The sequence below is a fragment of the Labrus bergylta genome, chromosome 17 (genome assembly GCF_963930695.1).
Source record: "Labrus bergylta chromosome 17, fLabBer1.1, whole genome shotgun sequence".
Taxonomy (NCBI): domain Eukaryota; kingdom Metazoa; phylum Chordata; class Actinopteri; order Labriformes; family Labridae; genus Labrus; species Labrus bergylta.
The window spans coordinates 16,522,807-16,543,449 of record NC_089211.1 but is presented as its reverse complement, the minus strand read 5'-3'; the positions used below and the strand labels follow the sequence as shown (position 1 = coordinate 16,543,449).

At 40.0% G+C, this 20,643-nt stretch overlaps 1 protein-coding gene across 7 annotated transcripts in view; it reads left to right on the top strand.

Annotated features, from left to right (window-relative positions):
* Positions 1 to 20,643, top strand: part of LOC109984448 (disabled homolog 2-interacting protein-like) — a 158,924-nt gene that overhangs the window by 31,064 nt on the left and 107,217 nt on the right. For 2 of the 7 annotated variants that reach the window (XM_065965893.1, XM_065965892.1), the window contains exon 1: positions 5,065 to 6,305. The exons of the other annotated variants lie outside the window; for them this stretch is intronic. The gene's annotated coding sequence lies outside the window, so the exon portion shown is untranslated. Of the gene's footprint in view, positions 1 to 5,064; positions 6,306 to 20,643 lie in introns of those variants that run through there. 7 annotated transcript variants of the gene reach the window in all.

Below are 20,643 nucleotides of genomic sequence, written 5' to 3'. Positions count from 1 at the left end.
ATTTTTAATACCGATATATAGAGGACTACATTTTGTCTCACCCAGATATAAAAAAAAAGCTGAAGATTTCTGAAGCCCACAGAGGAGAGATGGCAAATGAAAAGTTCATCAAACACTTAAAACTAGTCTGGTGATGGTGGATATAAATAACACTCTAAGCGCAGAGCTAAGCAATAACCTCGGAGAGCTGACTCCGAGCCAGCAGCAACAGTGGCACAACTCCATTTGGCCCCATTTGTCAGAAAGCCTCCCTGATGGGAGACTGTCAGTCAAAGGGGGGGGGGGGGGGAGAGAAAAGCATTGCATGAGACAACAAAGACTGGGAATGGTTGTAGAAATGTAAATAGTGCCTTTGCAGTATTTTACGTACATGTTTAGCATGTTAGTGTGATTTGCATGTGTGGGTGTATTTGTGCGCTGGTTTGTGTCCTTGGTATGTTCTGCTGTTGGGAGTGTGTGATGTGTGTCTAAGTTGAAGTGACTGGAAGGCGCAGAAAAGGAGCCAAGACACAGCCTTGAGCTTGTTACATGCTCACAACAAATTTATGTGGGGAATGTGCTTTTCATGTGTCTGTGAATCTTATGCAAATGTGCCAGTCCCACACTGAGAGAAAATGCCAGAGAGGAAGAGAGAAGGATGAGGAAAATATTGACTGTGTGAAAGGAAAGAGGTGATGTCAGAGAGAGCATGAATATCAGCATACTTGAGCCTTTTTCCTCCGAGATTCTAATCAGAGGAGGATGCTAGAGTTGCAAGATAAACTGATCCTAATCAGTGTTTTGTTTATCCCTCCTCTTTGTTTGTGTGGTTTACCCAGTTTCTGATCTCTGATGATCCGCTGGTGTGTTTATTTCAGCACCGGCGCTGGTGGGAAAATGCAGCAATTTGAGCCTGAAATGAAGGCTTTGGAGCTGCAGCAACAGTGACTTTTTAGAAGTTTGACATAAAGTCTTTGAGTCTCTCTCTCTCTGCTTTGTTTTTATGTCAGCCAACTTTACAACAACAACTTTTTTACGAAAGATTTCACTGTTGCACAAAATGTTCCAATGTGGGAATAAAACCAATTGAGTTTTGCCGGAGTTGAGTTCCACCTCCTGTCATCTCAATCAATGTGTTATCATAACACTCTTCTGCATCTCAAAACGCTCCGTTTGTGAGACATTCTGTGGCCTACATGACCAATACTCCATTGACCCTTAAAGAAACAAGACTATGAACCCTAAGCCAGAGTTCACCAATTGGAAAAGAAGGGCAACGGTTACAACTTAGGCTCTAACTTACATAAGAGAGAAAAGTGGTGTGATTATTATGTGATAAAAGTCTTAATGAAACCAAGTCCTTGGCAGTTCTGTGGTATGCACATTAGACCACAGGGCCCCTGGTTGTCCGAGTGCAAGCCTTTTATAAATTGAATTCTCTTTTGGAGTCCTTCCACAAAAACCACTTGCAGTCATGGTAGCAGCCTGACCCCACGTGCCACACACAAGTGCCTTTGTCTCCAAAATGGCAGTTGTCAGAATTCCTTTCTGTCCAACTCTTCCTACAGCTGAATTACACATTGCTTTTGTTCGCTGCTTTTTCTGGCAGGAGAAATTAAATATGACGTATGTGCAAGACTCGGATTTGATGTGACTGTTTTATGTGTTCATTTTCTTTGAGTCAGCAGTGTCGTTGTGTAATGAGGTTGTTCCCTCTGCACAAACATTTTGGAATTTGTTTCCCAACCGAGCACTCGGTAGAATACGGAAAGACATGATAACATCTATGGGCAGATCATTAGGATCCTGTAGATACGCATACATTTGTTTCTTGAATTGTCACCGATGGTTCAGCTTTTTTTATCACTCTGGCATTTTCACTAATTTGTCTGTTTGCTTGCGACTGGTGTACTTCTGTTTTTCCTATATATCCCATATTTAATTTAATTTCTGTTGTCATGCAATGTACCTCAACATAAATGCTGTTTCTCAAGGGGAGAGAAACAACTTTATCATGCTCATGAACAAAAAAAAAGAAGTGCATAAACAAAACCAAAACAAGGTTAAACAAAGTCCTCACTGCATGTGTCTAATATTTCAGACTTTCTTTGACATAAACACGCACAAATCGACTCAAGAAAATAAACAGGGTGGCAGAGGTTGAGGGATTAGGGAGAGAGAAAGAGGGACAAACAGTGAGGGAGATAAAAGGGGAGGCGTGTCAGACTTGTCTATAAAGTGGGCTCCACTGCTTCACTTTTTGTCCCAGTGTAACTCTATAGCCGACATACCAAAGAACTCGCTCACTGTGTCACTTCAGCCTCTGGGTCTCTGGCTGTCTCACTCCCTTCTTCGCAGTGTTTCTCCTGGTCCCTGATTATTCATTGAAGGTGGAATTAGGTTTAGCCAAACTTTGGCCCAAAGAAGCATTGTCATCTTACCAGTTTAACCTCAGTTTGGTTAAAAACCACCAGACAACCACGTGCTAATGTAAGCAGTATGTGGTACTACGGAGTTCCATGTGAGAGATGAGTAAAATTGAAGTGAAACAACAGACCAGATTGACCCAGGAGAATGTGACCCTGTTGTTGGGTGTGACGGCATTTATTATATAATGAGCCAGGCTCTTACAACCCCCCAACCCCACGCCACACACCGCACACACATAACACACATATACACAAACACATCCAATTGGGACCCACTTGATCCTCACCTGGATTTAACTGGGTATGGGCTTAGAGTAAGCTATTAAGTATGTTGTTGTTGGGACCCACATGAGGAAACCAGAAGAAAATACATGGCCTAGAAAGGATCCACCACCCATTTAGACAGCGATCATGGGAACAGGATGTGTCCTTAGTGGGCTAAATTCATACACTAGGAGCGCTGTATTTAGCCCTTTATCAACCAAGCTAGTTTGGGCTGAGCTATGTATGGCCTCTGAGGAGAGAATCCCTTGGACCCCAATTAGTGATCCAACATTTAGCCAACAGAACAACATGGATTTTGTCCCTTTTGGCACCATTTGGGTGTAGCTGGTAAGGCAGGTGCCACTTTACCTAGCTGGGTCCTAACAAGTTGAAGCTGTAATTAGGCATGTTGCGGGTAAGCGTTTACACTATTAACGATAACCTCATGTTTAATTAATCATAAACTTGGCCAGGGATTTACTCAAGATGCTCAATTAAATATAAACAAGTCATTTGAAATCATCTGCGAAGCGTTAACAGTTCAACATAACATAGTGTAACATAAACAAACGGCAGTAACGCTGCATGTCGTCTATGGAAGATAAAATAGTCCATTGAAGAACTTTAGTCTGTGACGGTTCAGCATTCCTCCCTCGCATCTGTGTTGAGTAAATCATCGGCAAGATATAAAACTCAAATCATTACATAGAACATCAAGAGTGTTCTGTAATTTTGGGTTATTTGGTGTGGGTATGTCCTCACTTTGCAGCTTTTTTTAATAAGCCCATCAGTGTTTTTTCATGAATAGTTCTATCCTGACACATTTAACTGTCATGGGAAATACTGAGGCTCTGCCCCTTTTAGTCCAAAACATTGAGGAAGAAAGTCTCAGCCATTTTTGTGATCTGTTTTTCGAAATGTGGAAATGATCAAGGCAGTCATTGACAAAAAGTGTTGAAAGATTCTCATCACAAAGAGCTAGTGCACAACAAACACGTACAAACTCACAACAAGATGTCTAACTGCAGAGTTTTAGTGTGGTGCTGAATGCCCCAGCAGCAAAAAAAACACATGGAAGTCATAGATCGACATATTTATCTCATCCACAACGATGTCACAGACTGCTGCTGTACGTGAACAATTTGTATCATTTAGCATTTATGGGATATGTTTGAAAAAATCTGCTTTCCATTTCGGTTACTAAGTGTTGAGTGGAGGGAACATGGAGCTGTCTGTGTTAAAGTTTATTTTAACCTGTTGGCTTTATTAAAGCTCGTTGGCCATAATTATAATGAGCTTAATTATAGATGTTACATAAAGGAAACATTTTGTAACCACAGTAAATCAGTCAGTGGAAAACTGTTTGCATTAAACATCAACGTATGCATTTAAGGGCTAAATGGTTAATTAAAGGCTTAGTGAATGGATTAAAATAAATACAAGTTGCAGAAGTAGAACCACATCAATGGTTTGTAAACTGGGTTCTTTCAAATCTTTTAATATTTTTTTTATGTCCTGTGTCCTGGCAACGTTTTGGTGGATTGTCATGAAATTAAGCACAAACGTTTGTCGATCTCTTGAATGGTTCTCTTGCACTACCAGGAGGTTGACAATGATGATTTTTAGTGACTTGTGTTGACAAAAGTTGCATGTTTTGCCCTTAAAAACTCTTTTAAATCCATTAAAGATCAGTAAAACAAAAACCTTCATTTGGCACAATCGTGATCACGTTTCAAGCTCGATTTCAATTTCATTACTTTGGTTTGTGTTCAGTTACCTACAAACTTCAGACTTTGAAATCAGCCATCAGATTTAACTTAATGCTAATTGCTAATTAGCATTCAAACAGGCTTAACAAAAGGTGGTATTTTTCATCATCATCAAACCTGTTTAGCATTCTATTGTTGGCTTCCTGTCATTAGCATTTTGTCTATAGTATTGCATTTGTACTTACAGAGTCATTAGCTTAGATGCAGATTTCAATCTTTTAAGTAATACTTTATTTTCTGATACAAAATAAACACATTGCTGCAACTACCACCGACGATCACAAGTGATGTGAAAAATTGGGGTGGAGGCTTGCATAACAAAGTTCAGCAGTTCACTGCAAGGAAAAATCATCATATGATATTGTTCTTATCTTGTTACACAGCCCTCTGGCTTTTAGTGAGACGAGATGATGGCGATAAGGACGGAGAAGAAAGGGGGGGAAAGTTGAAATAGCCAGAAGTAAACTGGTGTGAATAGTGGGAGGAGGGGTGGATGTGGTTGGAGGGGGGTTCTGCTGTCACTTCTGTGGACAAACGCCTTGCTTGACAAATGTCTGGCCAAGGACATCACCGAAACTTGAGAGTCTTCTTTTTCTCTGGCAGGGAGGAGGGAGGGACGTGGGAAGAGACTTCACATTACATTTGCAGTTTGGGCTTAGTTTTGTGTGTTGACAACAGACCTGTAGTATTGCTTAATATGTAAATTATGTAACCTGAAACTTGTTCTTTGATGCTCAGATTTATTTAGAACATTTGATAGAGATAAAGAAAGAGATAACGAGGATTTTTTTCTATGAAAGTCTTTTCTATTTAAGCATATAATGATCTACTTTCTATCTTTTAGCCAGATATATATCTTCTTCTTTTTTTATAGTTTTTTACCTTTTATTAACCTTTTTGACACAATTTGTTTGTACCTGAAATATGCCACATATTTTGTTTTTTGCTTGCCAATGAAATAAAAAGGATTAAGTAAATATTTTAAACATGCACTCATTTCATTTTTTTAAAATATTTAAACAAAAATTAGAAAACTACAATGCAGTTAAATACAAAGACTAGCTACCTCAAATGATAAATACAGTGATGACCGTCCACAGCAGTGGAGCAGAAACTCGACTTAGTGTTCAGCAGAGTCCAGCTAATGCTTTAAAGCTGCAGTGTGGCATTGAGGCCCGGCCCGGCCCCGCGGATTCATGTTCAACCGCAACAAGGCCTCCAATTGGTTGGATGTGAAGCAAGGAATTCAGCTCTCTGAGGTCTAAACTCCGCCTCTTTCTCCTCCTTCTCTCGGCCCCTGGGCGCTGAGGCATGACGGCTTTCCCTATGCATACTCACACACACTCATTCTCTTTCTCATACGACAGTAGAGCAGCTAGTTAGAGGCATCTGAAGAGCGAGGAGGTGAGAGAAAGCAACGAAAGACAGAGAGAGAAACTCTCCTGCCCTGCATGGTGGTGTGTGAGAGATCTTTTTCTTTTTCTTTCTGTGAGCCGGGAAGGGGGAGGACCTGAACCTTCCTAAGAGTCAATACCCCTCCAGGAGTCCACACACACGCTCACACACTCACACCCTTCACACACACACACACACACACACACACACACACACACACACACACACACACCACAGGCATACTTGCTCAGTCCACTGCAGCTCCTGTAGCCTGAATGAGCGCAAAGCAGGAGGAAGAACAGAGCGAGGAAGCAGGAGTGCGAGAGAGGGGAGGAGGAGGAGGAGGAGGAGGGGGAGGAGGGGGAGGAGGAGGAATCTCTGGAGTTACTACTTGTTGCTGTTGATGTGCTGACCGTACTGAGGATGATATTCCTTCTGCTTTCCCTGCGGCTACGGGACCTTGCCTGAGGTGAGCACTATGGCATTTGCTCCTTTTTTTTTCCTTTCCAAAGAGAAAAAGGGTCTCTGAGTCACAACATTTGTCAGCTTTTGTGAGCTTTCTCTATAGGATTGCTCTCTTGGAATGGCGGAGGGGGTTGAAAGAGAAGGGGAGGAGGAGGTGTGGAGGGAGGGTTTTCTTTCACGTGCCAGAGAACAGACTTTGTCATGCCGGCCTGTCAGAGAAAGAAGAAGCAAAGAAGAGGTGGAAAGATGGAAGCTGTCTTTTTTATAGAAGAAGAAGGAAAGAAAGTGGGAGAAAATATGTCATTCTCAAAAGACACAAAGAGTTGTAATTTGAATCAGAGTTCTGCTGCTGCAAGTGGGACAGCACAAGATGAAAAAATAAATGTCACTCCAGCTCTCAGTCTCTACTCTGATTAGTTTTCCCCTTGTTTTGGTGGTTTTACTTTGCTTAAAGCACTATGCAACATAAATGTGACATTGATTTTCCATTCTTCAACCTTGTGTGTGCTGCCGGAGTCGTCTTATTCCATTACATTGTAGCACAGCAAAGGTGGTGTTTAACCACTTTAGGAGAGTGTAGCCTTCATTTATCAGCTCCAGCATGATTACAGCGTGACTCTCTTGACTCTACCGCAGATAGCAGCACAGTCGAGTGTGCAGCCTCATCATCATTCCTCCACCAACATGTGTTTACATGCTGCAGTCTATTAGACACACACAGAAGAGCGTAAAACTGCAACACCTTGCAAAGTTGCTCTCTTGCAGTTGGACAAATAAACTTTGAACGCTGATTTTATGATCTGGTTGTGTTCAGAAGTTGATCTGTTACTTGTTTGGGAAACTTGTGAAAATATTTCAGATTCCATGCAAAGTGCTTTTAGCTGTAAACGTTTTTTCTTCTTCCTTTTTTTTTTTTTTGTTCGGTAGTAGTTGCACTGTGTCCGGGTGTGGGGCGGGCATTGTTGTCCTATTATTAGAGCAAGCTGGGCCAGCCAGCAGCTGTGGGGAAGGAAGTCGGCTCAGCGCAGCCGGAGGAGAGGGATTACTGGGAACACTGAGCGGGAATTATGGACTGACTGGAATGTCATTCCTAAGGTGGCGGAGTCAGTGGAAGGGGGAAGATATCCAGAGCAGTAGATGAGGGTCCGTGTGGGTTGTTAGAAGCACTTGAGGTTGGAGGTCAGAAGTGATCTGGACTCGACAGCGAGTGAAGATTACAGCTGCATGAAGCATACAGCTAAAGTGTTGAATGATTGACAAGGATTTGTGAAGCGCAGCCAAGTAATAACATTTGTTGATTTATTGGGTGGTAGTTAGTTTAATTAAAGCTTGGTGGGATGATCATGATCTAATAATTAAAATGATTTATGTTCAATACAGCAGATATCTCCTTGGGAACACAGAACAGGAATTAGAGACTGACTGGGGTGACAGTTTTGCTGCATGTTCAATGCTTTTAACATTGCCCCTAACAACCATTAGCTTTTTTTAAAGCATGCTCTTGAGTGGTTGTCAGACAAGGAAAACAAAAGAAAAGGGTTTCATTTAACTGTAGAAAGCTATCCAGTGATTACATTAAGTCGAGTTGATCAAGAGACTTGTAAACAGGCAGTTGGCTTGCACCACAATGATGATCTAATGTGAGAGATCAAAGATGTGTATTCATGCAGATTGACAACTGCCTCTTTACGTCACAGAAGAAAAGACTAACTGTTTGTGATGAATGGCAGGAGGGTGCCATTATTGGCTTATCAACCCTATAATTTCCCTGTGTTAAGGCAAGTTAACATTTTATAGCCTGGAAGACATTTCAGTCTGCCGTTAAGTGTCGTAGGTACATTCTCAGTACATCATATACATTTACTAACCTCGTTGTCATCTGCTACAATGATATGTTTTCCATCTGCATGAATCCTATGGATGCAGCACACGGTCTACAGACAACGACGTAGATGACACATGGTCTTGTGAACTGTTTGTTGTAGTTGGTGTTGTCACAAGTCTTTTAAGTGGTGACCAAATGTCCTCACTTTGTCTCAGCAAATTTCTTTTGTGCACTGAAAAGAAATCTGATGTTTGTTACAAAAAACGAATATGAGCAACCTTTTTATAGATTAGCACGATATCCAAAGTCCTTCAGCGTGCGGTCAAAAGAAATCTTCATATGTAAGAACTTAAACTAGCAAATGTTTTGTATTTGTCTTGATATAGAAGTATGTTTGAATTGAATTGTCTCCAGTATAATGATGATTACAGTTCCATCAATGAGTTACTCGGCTCGTAGTTTTAAGACTACATTTTTCTAATAACAACCCCTAGAATTGCCACACAGATGTTAGTTTAATGGAAAGTAATTTACTTTCAAATAGACCATGACTAATAAACTACATGCCAATATAAGCTATCATAGATTCTGCTAACTCCCTCTCTTTTACATCTTTATCTCAGTCAACGCAGACTGTGGAAGCAGACTGAGTGCTGTCAGGCAGTGAAAGTGGAAGGAGTTCCTCACAGATAGTGATTACTTGGTGATTGACTGCTCAGATAAACACCGGCTAAAGAGATAAACGCGTCCCAGTGTTACTCACGTATCTCTGCTTTATCTGCAACTCTCCCTGTAAATCTCTTGTGTGTATTCCCCAGAAATACGCTCACTCAGTGCCGTCAGATAACTACAGCAACAAGGGCTTCATTATCTGGAACCTCACTTTTTTTTCAATTCAACCTAGCTCATTTTAAAGATCACTGCTGGGTTTTCTGGATGTTTTCAGTTTTCTCAAACTTCCTTCATACCTGTAGTGTTGAAGTCAGGCTGTGGTGTGTTTAATCAAGCCTAAAATCTGCCAATTGTGAAAGAAACAGACAAAGCAAGATTCAAGTTCACATCTCTTGTCTAGAACAAACTTGTTAAGATATTGTGAGGGATTGTGAAATCCAATATTGCACACTAGATGCCTTTCCTCTGATGATCAAAATTGGGGTGGGTGTAAGTGTGATTTGATTAGAAATGTAACCTTTACAAATACTGCATATTGAATGAACATATTAAAAGACTTCATAGCGAAGTATGTTAGAGCCATAACCAACTCAGATTTTTTAAATCGGTTTTGGCTGTTCAATACGCAGCTGTGGCTGTCATATACTTTTTATGTATATCGCTGCTACCTCCCATATCATCTAACAAGAGTCTCATGCGTTTTCTTCTAGATTCACATTCATCAGTTTTCCATTTTTCCCAACTGCCACCTATCAAATAGATGTCTGTTACAGACTTTTTACATGTTGATATAGTTAACTGAACTTTATTTGTAAAAGGCATTTAGTTCGTATACTTTCGCCCTTCCAGCCCTTTCCAGCTTTCCATCAGCCTCCAAACCTAGCTATCTAAAGAACTGATATGTAATTTGTAGGAGGCATAAATCACAGACAACAGCAGTGATTTTCAAATGTTTGACAATATGCAGGGGTGGTCTTGTTGTGACTGGATTTGGGGTTTGTGAAGAAGTGGGGTAGAGGGTACATGTTTGCATAATGTAAGCTACAATTCAGTACATGTGTTTGGCAGGGTATATTCTCTGCATCTACACACACACACACACACACACACACACACACGCACACACACACACACACACACACACACACCATCAGTGTGTCATCACGTGTGAGATAAATGATCTATTTACTGTGTGTCTCAATTTCCTCCAGATTGCATGTTTGGGCATGTTGCTGCAGCTGCTGCTTTGTGTGCAGATTGGCACTTGTTGCTCATTAAGATGAAATCAATTAACCGTTTCATTGTTTGTTGTCCTGAGGACGACTAATGGGCACTGTGGAAAATCATTCACCGAGTATTTTTTTGGCCAATTAAGTACTTAACTTCTGAATTCATTGCGAAGGCTTTTTGTGGTTTGAGGCTAAATCTTTTTTTGCCTGTCTCCAAAACAGTCCTTGTTAAAATATTTTTACTGCCGCTCCTGAAAGCTGTGAGAACATAGACTTACACAGAGTGATGCACTATGAACATAGAGGTCATACTCGAATGTCTTAGTGAGAAATAATGCATTTCTTTCATTCAATATATTAACTTTAATTGGACTTACAATCAACCCAATAAAACTTGTCAACTTTGGCTTAGCTTTTAAGAGAGGAAGATAAGTTGGTATTGGTCTCAAATAAGGTTCTAAAAAAATTGACGTTTTCATGCTTTTCAATACAACATTTTTACATTTTTAAAATAAAGAGAGAGAGCCCTTTCTAAATTGGAAATTGGAAACACTTTATGTACAGTATATGAGAAGTTTCGACAGTGTGCAGGAGCCTGCTTGAAAATATATCCGGGCTACTCAGACCTTCATTTGAATTGCTGCGGCATTGAACGGGTATCAATATCTTGGTCTGCTAGATTCCTTTTCTAGTCATTTCTAAACATTTGGTGAAGGTTGCTTTGACTCTGGAGTTAGATTTCCTTTGAAAGCAGCATGCACAGTAGCTGAAGCCCATTCATATGACTGTGTTCTCCTCTGGTGGGAGCTGAAGTAAGGAGGCTCTATTTTCGCTGACCTCAGCCTTAAAATGCTTTCATAGTTGTTAAATCTGCTTTACTAATTTGCGCTTCCAAGTGGAAGAAAAGTTTTAATTTTGGACTTTTGCCCTGGTGCAATCATTACATCTCTTGGTCTCTTGAAACATGCACACACAAAAGCCCTCTGCACACTATGTTAGTGTTAGTTTGTAAAACAGTAGGCATCCGAATTTACATTCTTCAAGGAAGAGGTCTTCAAAACAAAGGCATGTTCTCATAATTAGAAATAGTATGTTATTAATCCAGCTGGAGTCCATATGTAGTGGTTAATAACTAAATTTTGCGGTTTCTCTCAGCAGATTTGGCCCTCAAAGGCTTTAACTATGACCGTGCTTTTTGGAAAGGCCCAGCCTCCACTGAAGCTGCCAGATAAACGGATGTATGGGCTCACTGTGTGTCTGATTATGTGTATTCATGTAGGCTTACTGTTTGAGAAGGCACATTGCAGAGTCAGCACATGAGTGCAGCGTGCCACCACACAACAGAGAAAGTTAGTTTGACACACTTCATCAGAATCAGTTCAATTGGAATGTATCAGTCAGAGCTGAATCAATAAATGCTCTCATGTCCTAGTTTAATTATCATGTCAGCTTTCAGTAATGTCCACAGAGTTGTTCAGCAGATCTGCTGGTGTCAGTCCTTTACGATTCATCCTTTAAACCTGGACCAGATCCTACATTTCAAAGGTACTTTAACCAAAGCAGTTTCCAAACACTGGCGGTGTCCTATCTTGTCTAAAATCCTTACTTTATTGCTACCTAAGGAATCCTAACCTGAACTCCTGTCATTCTGATTTCTGTTCATAAACAGAGCAACAGACTGTCTGTAACCTAAACTAGAACGAAATAGAGAAGTGAAATAAAAGAGAAGTGAAGGGAAACTTGTCGAGCTGATGAGTTGTATGTATACAAACATTATTCTAAGATAGAGAATACAAACATAATTTGCACTACCGTAAAATCCGGTGTATAAGACGCACTTCTTTTTTTTTAAAGATTTATTTTTGGGCTTTTTGTGCCTTTTGATGGATAGATAGGACAGTGGATAGAGTCGGAAATCAGGGAGAGAGAGTGGAGAATGACATGCGGGAAAGAAGCCACAGGTGGGATGTGAATCCGGGCCGCCAGCTTGAGACGACAGCCTCCATACACGGGGCGCGCGCACTGACCACTGCGCCACCAGCGCCCCATAAGACGCACTTTTAATACCTATTTTTTCGTCTTAAAAGTTGGCTGCGTCTTATACACCAGTGCGACCAATATACCAGTATAAAAAAGTTCTTCCACTACAGTGCTTTGGTCCTGTTGCTGCATAAGTGCCGCTGACTCATCTCTTAATTTGTGAGGCTTCATAAATTACCTTTATCATCAGGCACCACTGATGAAAAAGCCCCTGGAACCTGAGATTAAAGTCTGTCTAACTCTTGACATGTCACTGAGCTTTCAAAGACGCCAGGGAACAACTATCCAACTTATAAATATTCAGCGGTGGCTGCTGGGGCAGTGAAAGTTCGTCTGAGAAGATTTGTAGTTTTTCACAGAGCAATGAAGCAAAAACAGAATTAAAGAAAAGGCTAAAAGTACTGCACTGAATTGTGAAGTTTAAATACATAATTGAAAGAAAGTTAAAGCAAATATTAATCAAGAAACTATCCTATGACATTTTGACTTTTTCTTAGCATAATGGGACTCTTAATGGCAGTATGAGCACCTGTTCAGTGACATTTTCAACCTGACATTTTCAGTCTTTTAACTTTGTTTAATCCTTTTCTCATTTGCAATCACAAAGGCTGTTTCTTTAGCAACCAGCAGTTGGATGAGTAACCAGCTAGGCCCATGCTGTTGAGAGAGACTGAACACATGATGGAAACTTTAATTTACATATCCACAAGTTATTTTCCCTGAATAGTGTGAAATTATTTTACGTCCCCATGACAGCAAGGATGATTTTCTTTCATGTAAACACAAGAGGCGGTAAGAAGCTTTCATGACACATTTTGAGCACACCTTTCATGATGAATTATCAAATGTACAATGGGGAATCTTCTTTTTTAAATCAGCTCTGTTCCTCAGTTTATCTTGCACACACACACACAGACAGACACACACTGCAAGAGACTGCGAGAAGTCATGTTGAAGAATTAAGAAGGGTGGCCTGACATGCTGAGACAAAACAAAAGACAGGAAAGAGAGGAAAATGAACTCCACTCCCAGTGGTTCTCCCTTCCCTCTGATGCACCTCACTTCCTGTCACATAGTTCCTCTACACACACGGTCCTCAACCATAACTACAAAAGAACTAAGTTCATACTATTATTTAAGAGTTACAGTTGTTGGTCATTGTCTTTTCAGAAACAACTGGTGGACACTGCATTGTCCCAGATAGTCGTACCCCTCCTGTGTGTCCTGCCCTGGATCTCTACAAATGCACACATATACTAACACTACACATACACATATATGTAAAGATGCAGTACTTTATGAAATCAGGGCTTTATCACTTTAAGAAAATGTGCATATAAAAAAAGGACTGTAAATGTGTCTGTTTCCTCCTCCCTCTGGGCTTACTGACAGCTACCAATTCGTGTGCGGAAGGACGCAGACATGCACACAAACACTCCCACAATGTGTCTGTGCATGTGTGCTAAAGAAAGAAAACTGAAGTTGATGTTTATAGCTCAATGTGGATTCCCACGCCAGATCAAGTGTTACTTTTAGAGGTCGCTGCCATTAAGTAGGAAATAGAATTCACTTTATCAGCGTCTTATAATGTTTATTGTTGCTGTAGTTTGGGTCTGTGTGGGTCTTTGTCTGTCTTTTTTTTGGTGTGGATATGGTTACATTTGGGCTGCTATGAAATTAACTTCAAGCTGAAATCAAGGAGCTTGTTCCCAAAGCTAGCAAAGCGTTGATGGTTTCCCAAAGTTGGTTTTTTCCTTTTCATTTGTGACTCTCAGAATGTTGCTGTTACTCGACTGGATCTGACAGATACAAAGGCGTCGAGCTGCTTTCTGAACTTCCTTTTTAAACTGAGACAGAACCACAGCTAAAAATAGAGGGAGACCAACTTTTATTGTGCAGGGAATCAAGTCAAGACTTCCTGCGTCTGCGTCATAGTGAATCCCTTTTAGCAGTTTAGACAAATAGAGTTGAGTTGTACCAGTTGTGAAAATCCGGACTATAACTGATACCGATGTTTAACCTATTGCCAATTCTGATACATATATTTATTTCATTACAGATTGGTTTGTTTTTAGAATGAGCTCTGTGATTGCATTTATTCAAAGTGGTGTTACTCTCGACTTGAATGGCACTGTAACATGTCTTACAAAATGCAATAAGTAATGATCATAATTCTATCACAGGAGAAATTAGCTAGGGGGTGCTATATGTGCGTATTTTGATGTCACTATCAGTTTTGGTATCATGATATCCAATCAGTCAAAATAAGCTAGAAATATGTCAAGAAATTTAAGAATTGAAATAATTAAGTGCTTCTCTGTCAATTTTCTATGGTCTCCAGTGTTTCCCCTACCATTATATTCGGGGGGCGGGCCTCCCCCCGAATATAATGGAAGGTCAAGTAAAAAAAAAAAAATATTATTATTTTTTAAGGAATTTAAAGAATTATTATTATTTTTATTTATTTATTTATTATTATTAAGATTTCTTTTTGTGCCTGTATTGTAGAGATAGGATAGTTGATAGAGTCGGAAATCAGGGAAAGAAGTCATATACCATGAGTCGGATACTTTTCCGATAGAACAGGACAGCTGTCATTAAAAGTAACGCACAAACACCAAGATCCCCCCCCCCCCCCATGCTGTAAACCTAGGGGAAACACTGGTCTCATGTTGGTCCTGCATAAGGACCATATAAGTATCGAACACGAATCGTAAGAATCAACTGCGGTCTGCTGGGCACTGGGGCGCCATCAGCGGTTAAATAAGACCACTACACCCCTGAACTGAGCTCAGCCTCCTGACATCCTAATCACACTCCACTCCTTCAGTATCACAGCGTTTGTATGGCACACAAGTTCAGAGGTCATGCAGTGGAATTATTGGGAACAAACATTGAGCCCAAAACTGTCGAAAGTCTTAATCGTTATGGAAAATCACAAAAACAAATGTTGTACTGCATATCAGGGGCATCATCAAAGGAGGTTTTAGTGTTGCTGTTTAAGTGCACTAAGATATACTGTGGTGGTTTGCAAGTATGGAACTTATCCAAGTTGAACACACACAAAATCCGGCAACAAATAGGATAACTTAATAAACAAATGAAAAACAAGGAAAATGTCTGCCTATAGCAGCATTGACAGGTAAACGTTTGAATATTGTTGCATTAGGAATTTTCCAGGGGCTTACATTTGGTGAACTTTAGGCTTCACAAAGATATTGAGAAATAATTAAATGTAATTACAAAGTAAAACAAAAAGATTCTGGCCATTCAGATAGTTGGAGTCAATTTAAGATGCTTTTACCCAAAATCCACCAGTGTAATAATAAAGGTCACCGGAATTTAGTCTGTGGTACAACATTACAAAAATGTCAGCTCAACAAAAATTCATCACCAACATCTCCTGACAGAAATTATTCTTTTGTTACTTCTCATCCACAGAATGCAGACTATGTCTGCAGTTTTACTTTAAGATGGAAAGAAAAACGTCGATGTAAACACTGTCAACAATGTGCTATAATGAAACCACTCATAACCCATCACCCAACTCATTTGAGCATTTTGCTGAGTCAGCTTCATTGTGTAGCACAACATGATTGTACGTTTCCAGAGCAGCACCTCTATACGGACAAGGCTCTCTTGTGTTTGCATATTTGTGTCCATGCATACTTACCTTTACATCGCATTGACTCTTTACTTAGGGAGAAGGAAGCAGGTGTCTGTAAGCCAAACCTGTGTATCACTACTTCCAGTTGAAAGTTGTTCCTACAAATGCACATATAACAGGTGATCTGTTGATGGATAATGAACTTTTAATGTACTTTAAGTTCCTGTGTCTGTATTTCCTGTTTCACTGCCAAATCCCTCAGCCCCCCTCCACAGTCTATCACTCTGAGGATCGCTTAAATTACACATGGCCATTTAAAAAAAGTTATGCCTATTGTTTGAATGACAAAGGAGTCTCTGTGGCAAATCTGAAGCATGGACCGTTATCGTGGGCGGTGACTGAATTCCATAAATTCCGACATCAATTTGAAATAATTGAAGATTGCATTCCAGCTTGCTGGATTTACAATTTTAGGAGGTGAACAATCAGATATTCATGTATCAGCCATTATTGCAAATATCTTTTTAATACATTTAATATTCAAAATCCGAATGGTACCTTTTCTGGTGATATGTTTGTCAGTGTTTATAATGTATCTATTCATTTGCTCGAGTTGGATATTAGCTTATTATTTTAACCATTAGCAATAACGCCGCTTGCCTCAGCCATGACAAAGACTAGTCTACCATGTCAAAAAAAGAAAAGACATTGAATTGCAGAAAAACCGAAGTGATACGTTTGTCCCATTATCAACTTCTTAAAGATTTGTAGAATATGATAATGTAACTTCATAATCTTAGAACCCTATCAAGCTAACTCAGCATTAGGGTGTCTTAGAAGAAAATAACTTTGGCTTCGATCACAGAACATGTTCCCTCTTACCCATAAGGTATGTATCTAATGAGCCAATCTCTGCATATTAAGCTTTCCATTATGGTGTGTGTATGTATTGTAGGTTATAAAGAAATCCACTTCATTTAATGCTACATCCGCATATCAGTACACACGGTGTTTGTATGCTTGGCATATGGAAGACTTTTGTGTCATTTCAAAAGGAAACTAGGGGTACAAAGAAAAGATAGTGAGATATTGATGAAAGAGAATTGGTCATGATGAATCTTCCTTACATGTATATGAGAAAGGGGCTTGTTACAAAAAGGTGAAGTGAAAAGCTTAGGAATGAACTAGGAGGAGGATGATTAAAGCTGTTCAGACTCGCTTCTCTAATGACATTCTTCATCACCAATAAAAGCAGCTTCCTGACTCTCTTTGTCTGTCCTCTGTTTGTTTGTGCATCTTTAAAGCCTCCCCTGACAGAGAAGAGGCTCCTGCAGATTCAGGAGAGGATTCATTATTTCAGCATCTTGTAAAAAAGCCCTAATAAAGTGCTTGCTGTCAGCTGCCATGGCTGCCAGGAAAATATCAACAAATCTAGGACATGAAAAAATGAAGTGTTGTCACAACAGACTTTTTGGAGAACTTGGAATAATGTTTGTTTTTGAGAGTTTGCCTAACACAGAGGAGTATTTCTGTTTTTATTCATCTTTCCCTCTCTAATAGCATGTTGTTTGACATGGGATTTAAACTGGAATTGCAGTTTGGATTAAATAAGAACAGGATTACTATAACGACGATGGACAGCGTGAACCTGTGGGGAGCTTTCATTGTATGAACATGTGCCCAGGATCAACCCCCCCCCCCCCCCCCCCCCAGCTGGATCAATGAAGACTCAATCAATCTGTCTTAGATGGAGATGAGTGTTCAGATGTGTGTCTAGCCATGCAGCTAGTGATCCCTCCTTGTGTGTGTGAGTGTGTTTTTGTGTGTCTCTTCTGCTGGCCTCGGTGTGTTGCGAGTATTTCTTTGATCCACTCTGGATTGATTGGAGCAGTGTTCCCCTGTGCGAACATTTGCTTAAATGTCAACAACAGACTGTGGGGCTATTCACACTGTAAGCCTGGCATTGTCTCTTTGATGAGCATCGCACAAGGCCTCACCATGTGTGATTGCTTGTGTGTTCGTGTACTGTGTCAGTGTGCGAGAGCAGGGCAAATGCAGAAGCTGCCATTTTCCTTTAAAAAAATAAAAAAAAAGTTTGCTCCACTGTGGTAAATAATCACCAACTACATGATAATCAGGTCATTATAGGTTTGGTTCCAACCTAACGAATGTGTGGATGTGACTGTTGAAAATAATTTAAAGATGTCACCCTCTTTAATTGTTAATCAGATGTTTAAACAATAAACCTAAGAATAACTGACAGCTGGGTGTTTCCTGGCTCTGAATGGGGGGGTGACTATGCACTACAATAGGCATGATCGGCCGTATACTAAAGTAAAGGCTATAACTGTGTTACCTTATATGACAGAAATCTGTTTCTGACCATTTGTTTTAGTACATTTAAATGTGTTTATGTTCCGTTGTATCAGATCACAGCTTTGTCACAGATGGGATCATTTTATCAGATCAGGAAATTGGAAATGATAAAATTAGATTTTCTGGCCTGTTAAAGTGCCCAGACTCTCCCAGTGCAATGGGTCCGAGTCAAACCTGGCCTGCCCACCTAAAGGACTTAAGCCTCTGTACATAGGGCACACGATATAACCGCTTAGCAATCCCGCACCCCTTAAAATGAGTACGGTATTTATGAGTATTAAAGAGAATCTTTTGTATATTTATCACAGAAAGACATTCCAAGAGGCATGGACAGTAACAGGTGATGTAGTGCAGGTCTGGTGGCATGGGCAGATGTCAACTGCTATGAATGGATTCATGTTAATCTGAAGTTTTCAATATGCGGTTGTGTGTGTTACGTTTTCTCTGACTCACTGTAACCACTCTTCCTCTGTACATGAATACAAGTGGCTTGTGACTGAGCATGATGGTGCATGAATGCGTATGACTGTGTGGGACTTTTGATGTCACATCTGAAAACAACACTGCAGTGGTCTGTCTGTGTTCGTCTCAAGTGGTTGCTTCATTAGCGAGACCTCTCTGTTTCTCTCGTCTCTTCCTCCCTCTCTCACTCCTCGTTTGTGCTCTTTATTCCTTTTAATCATCGTGAAAAAGAGCTCGCCCCCCTCTCCTCTTCCTCCTGCTTCATCTTGTTTGTCTCTGGGCAGCCGGCAGTGTCACACAGACTCCTCTGTTCTACGTCTGTCTCTACGCTTGTATAATGAGTTGTGCTTGGGTCAGGACATTCTGCAGTTTGGCCTTTACTCTGGGGCCAGAGAGGGATTGAAAGGCCTGAATTAGTGGAAGAAGAAAGGGCAGCATATAGAGATGGCACCCGTCTGTAGTTAGAGCAGCAGGAGTATCAGTTAGTTTGGTCAAAGTTTGTGTTCAGACAGAAAATCATTTTTTGTCGGAAAAATTAAATCACTGTCTCTCTTGGTATGGAAGTTGTGGTAGTTTTTAAAAGCACTTCACATCAATGATTGGACTGTCTCACACTACATCAAGAGTATTCTAATATTTTAAAATGTATTCCCAAAAGGCATTTTGTGGTTATGACATTGTGTCCACAGGGGCGTATGGCATCTCCGTCTCTTAAGTACCACCCCAGGGGTCCTCAAAGGGATTCCAGGGGGTCCCGGGAAATAGATTTACTATAATCCCACTCATAAGTAACACAACGACAGAATATATTCTAATTTTGGTCATGAGATTACTACACAGTGATTAAACATCTCAATGTAAAAATCATATCATATGGGTGATGCTGGTATTTAACTATTGTATTGTATTATATGATTATTTTTTGTAGTTTTGGGGTCCTTGACGTGACATAATGGAGGACAGTTTATACTGTACACCATTTATTGGCTGCATACGTACATATGATTCATACCTTGATGGTTTTTAGAAAGTAAGAGTAGTGTTTTTCTTCTCCAAGAAAACAGGATGCAATTCTGTCTGTACAATCGTAAACTGTCCCGTCAGTGAACCAGATGATCTTTGAGTGGATTAAAGGGATGCTTATAAGAAGATCAAACACTAACACGTCTTTGTGATGAAAGCCTTAACTGGAGAACAGAAGCTCTCCTGTTATTGGAAAGAGGTCATTGTTTCATCCATCCTTGTGTTAAACCTTCCTCAACTGAATTTTTGTGGATTAATACGGATTAGGAGTTTATTGGTCTGCGTTATTTAGATGCTACAATGTCAGGGAGCGCTGCGTAATTTGGACTGTGAAACAAAGTGTCTTGCATATCTCTGTCTCTTGCTGTGTTGCTGTCAATAAAAAACCTGAATTGGAAGAGTGTGTTCATATGCATTGGAGTTGTAGTTGTGTTTGAAAAACATGTTCCAGTAGTTCCCAGCGCTGTCATTCTATGATCTACAGTAGTTCCCACTATGCATTCAATGTGACTGCATCTGTTAAAACTATCTAGAACAATCCTGACAGTTTAAAGTGTTTCTGTCACCATCGGTTGTACGTTACCAGGTTCTCCAGAAGGGGTCAGTAGTGATGCACTTTTGATCGACCCCGTGGCTCATTCTCAGTTCATGAAACATGTTCATGAATGTTTCTCACAATCAGAGGCTGCTCTTATGTCACAAGACAATGACTCAGGTACAGTATACATATTTTGCATTATCTTTTTGACTTGATATACGAAAGTTAACTTGAGTCAATCAACAGTTTGGAAGTTCTCTGAAGATTTGACAAGGATATGCTGCTTTTTCTGTTTACAGAAGACATGCTGCTACTGGATTTTGGATCAAATTTTGGATATATTTAGGATTAGGACTTTTTTGCTTTAAAAAAAAAAAAGGGGGGGGGTTAAAAAGGCTCAAACTCAAACAGAGCATAAAGGTACATTATTACATTACAATATTTGATGAGGTACATTATCATTACCTCCTTTTTAATAAAAAAAAATGACAAACAAAAATATCTGAACTAATTAGCAGCTCGTTGTCTTTGAGTTGAGTCATTTTTGCAATCATACTGTATTGTCAATCA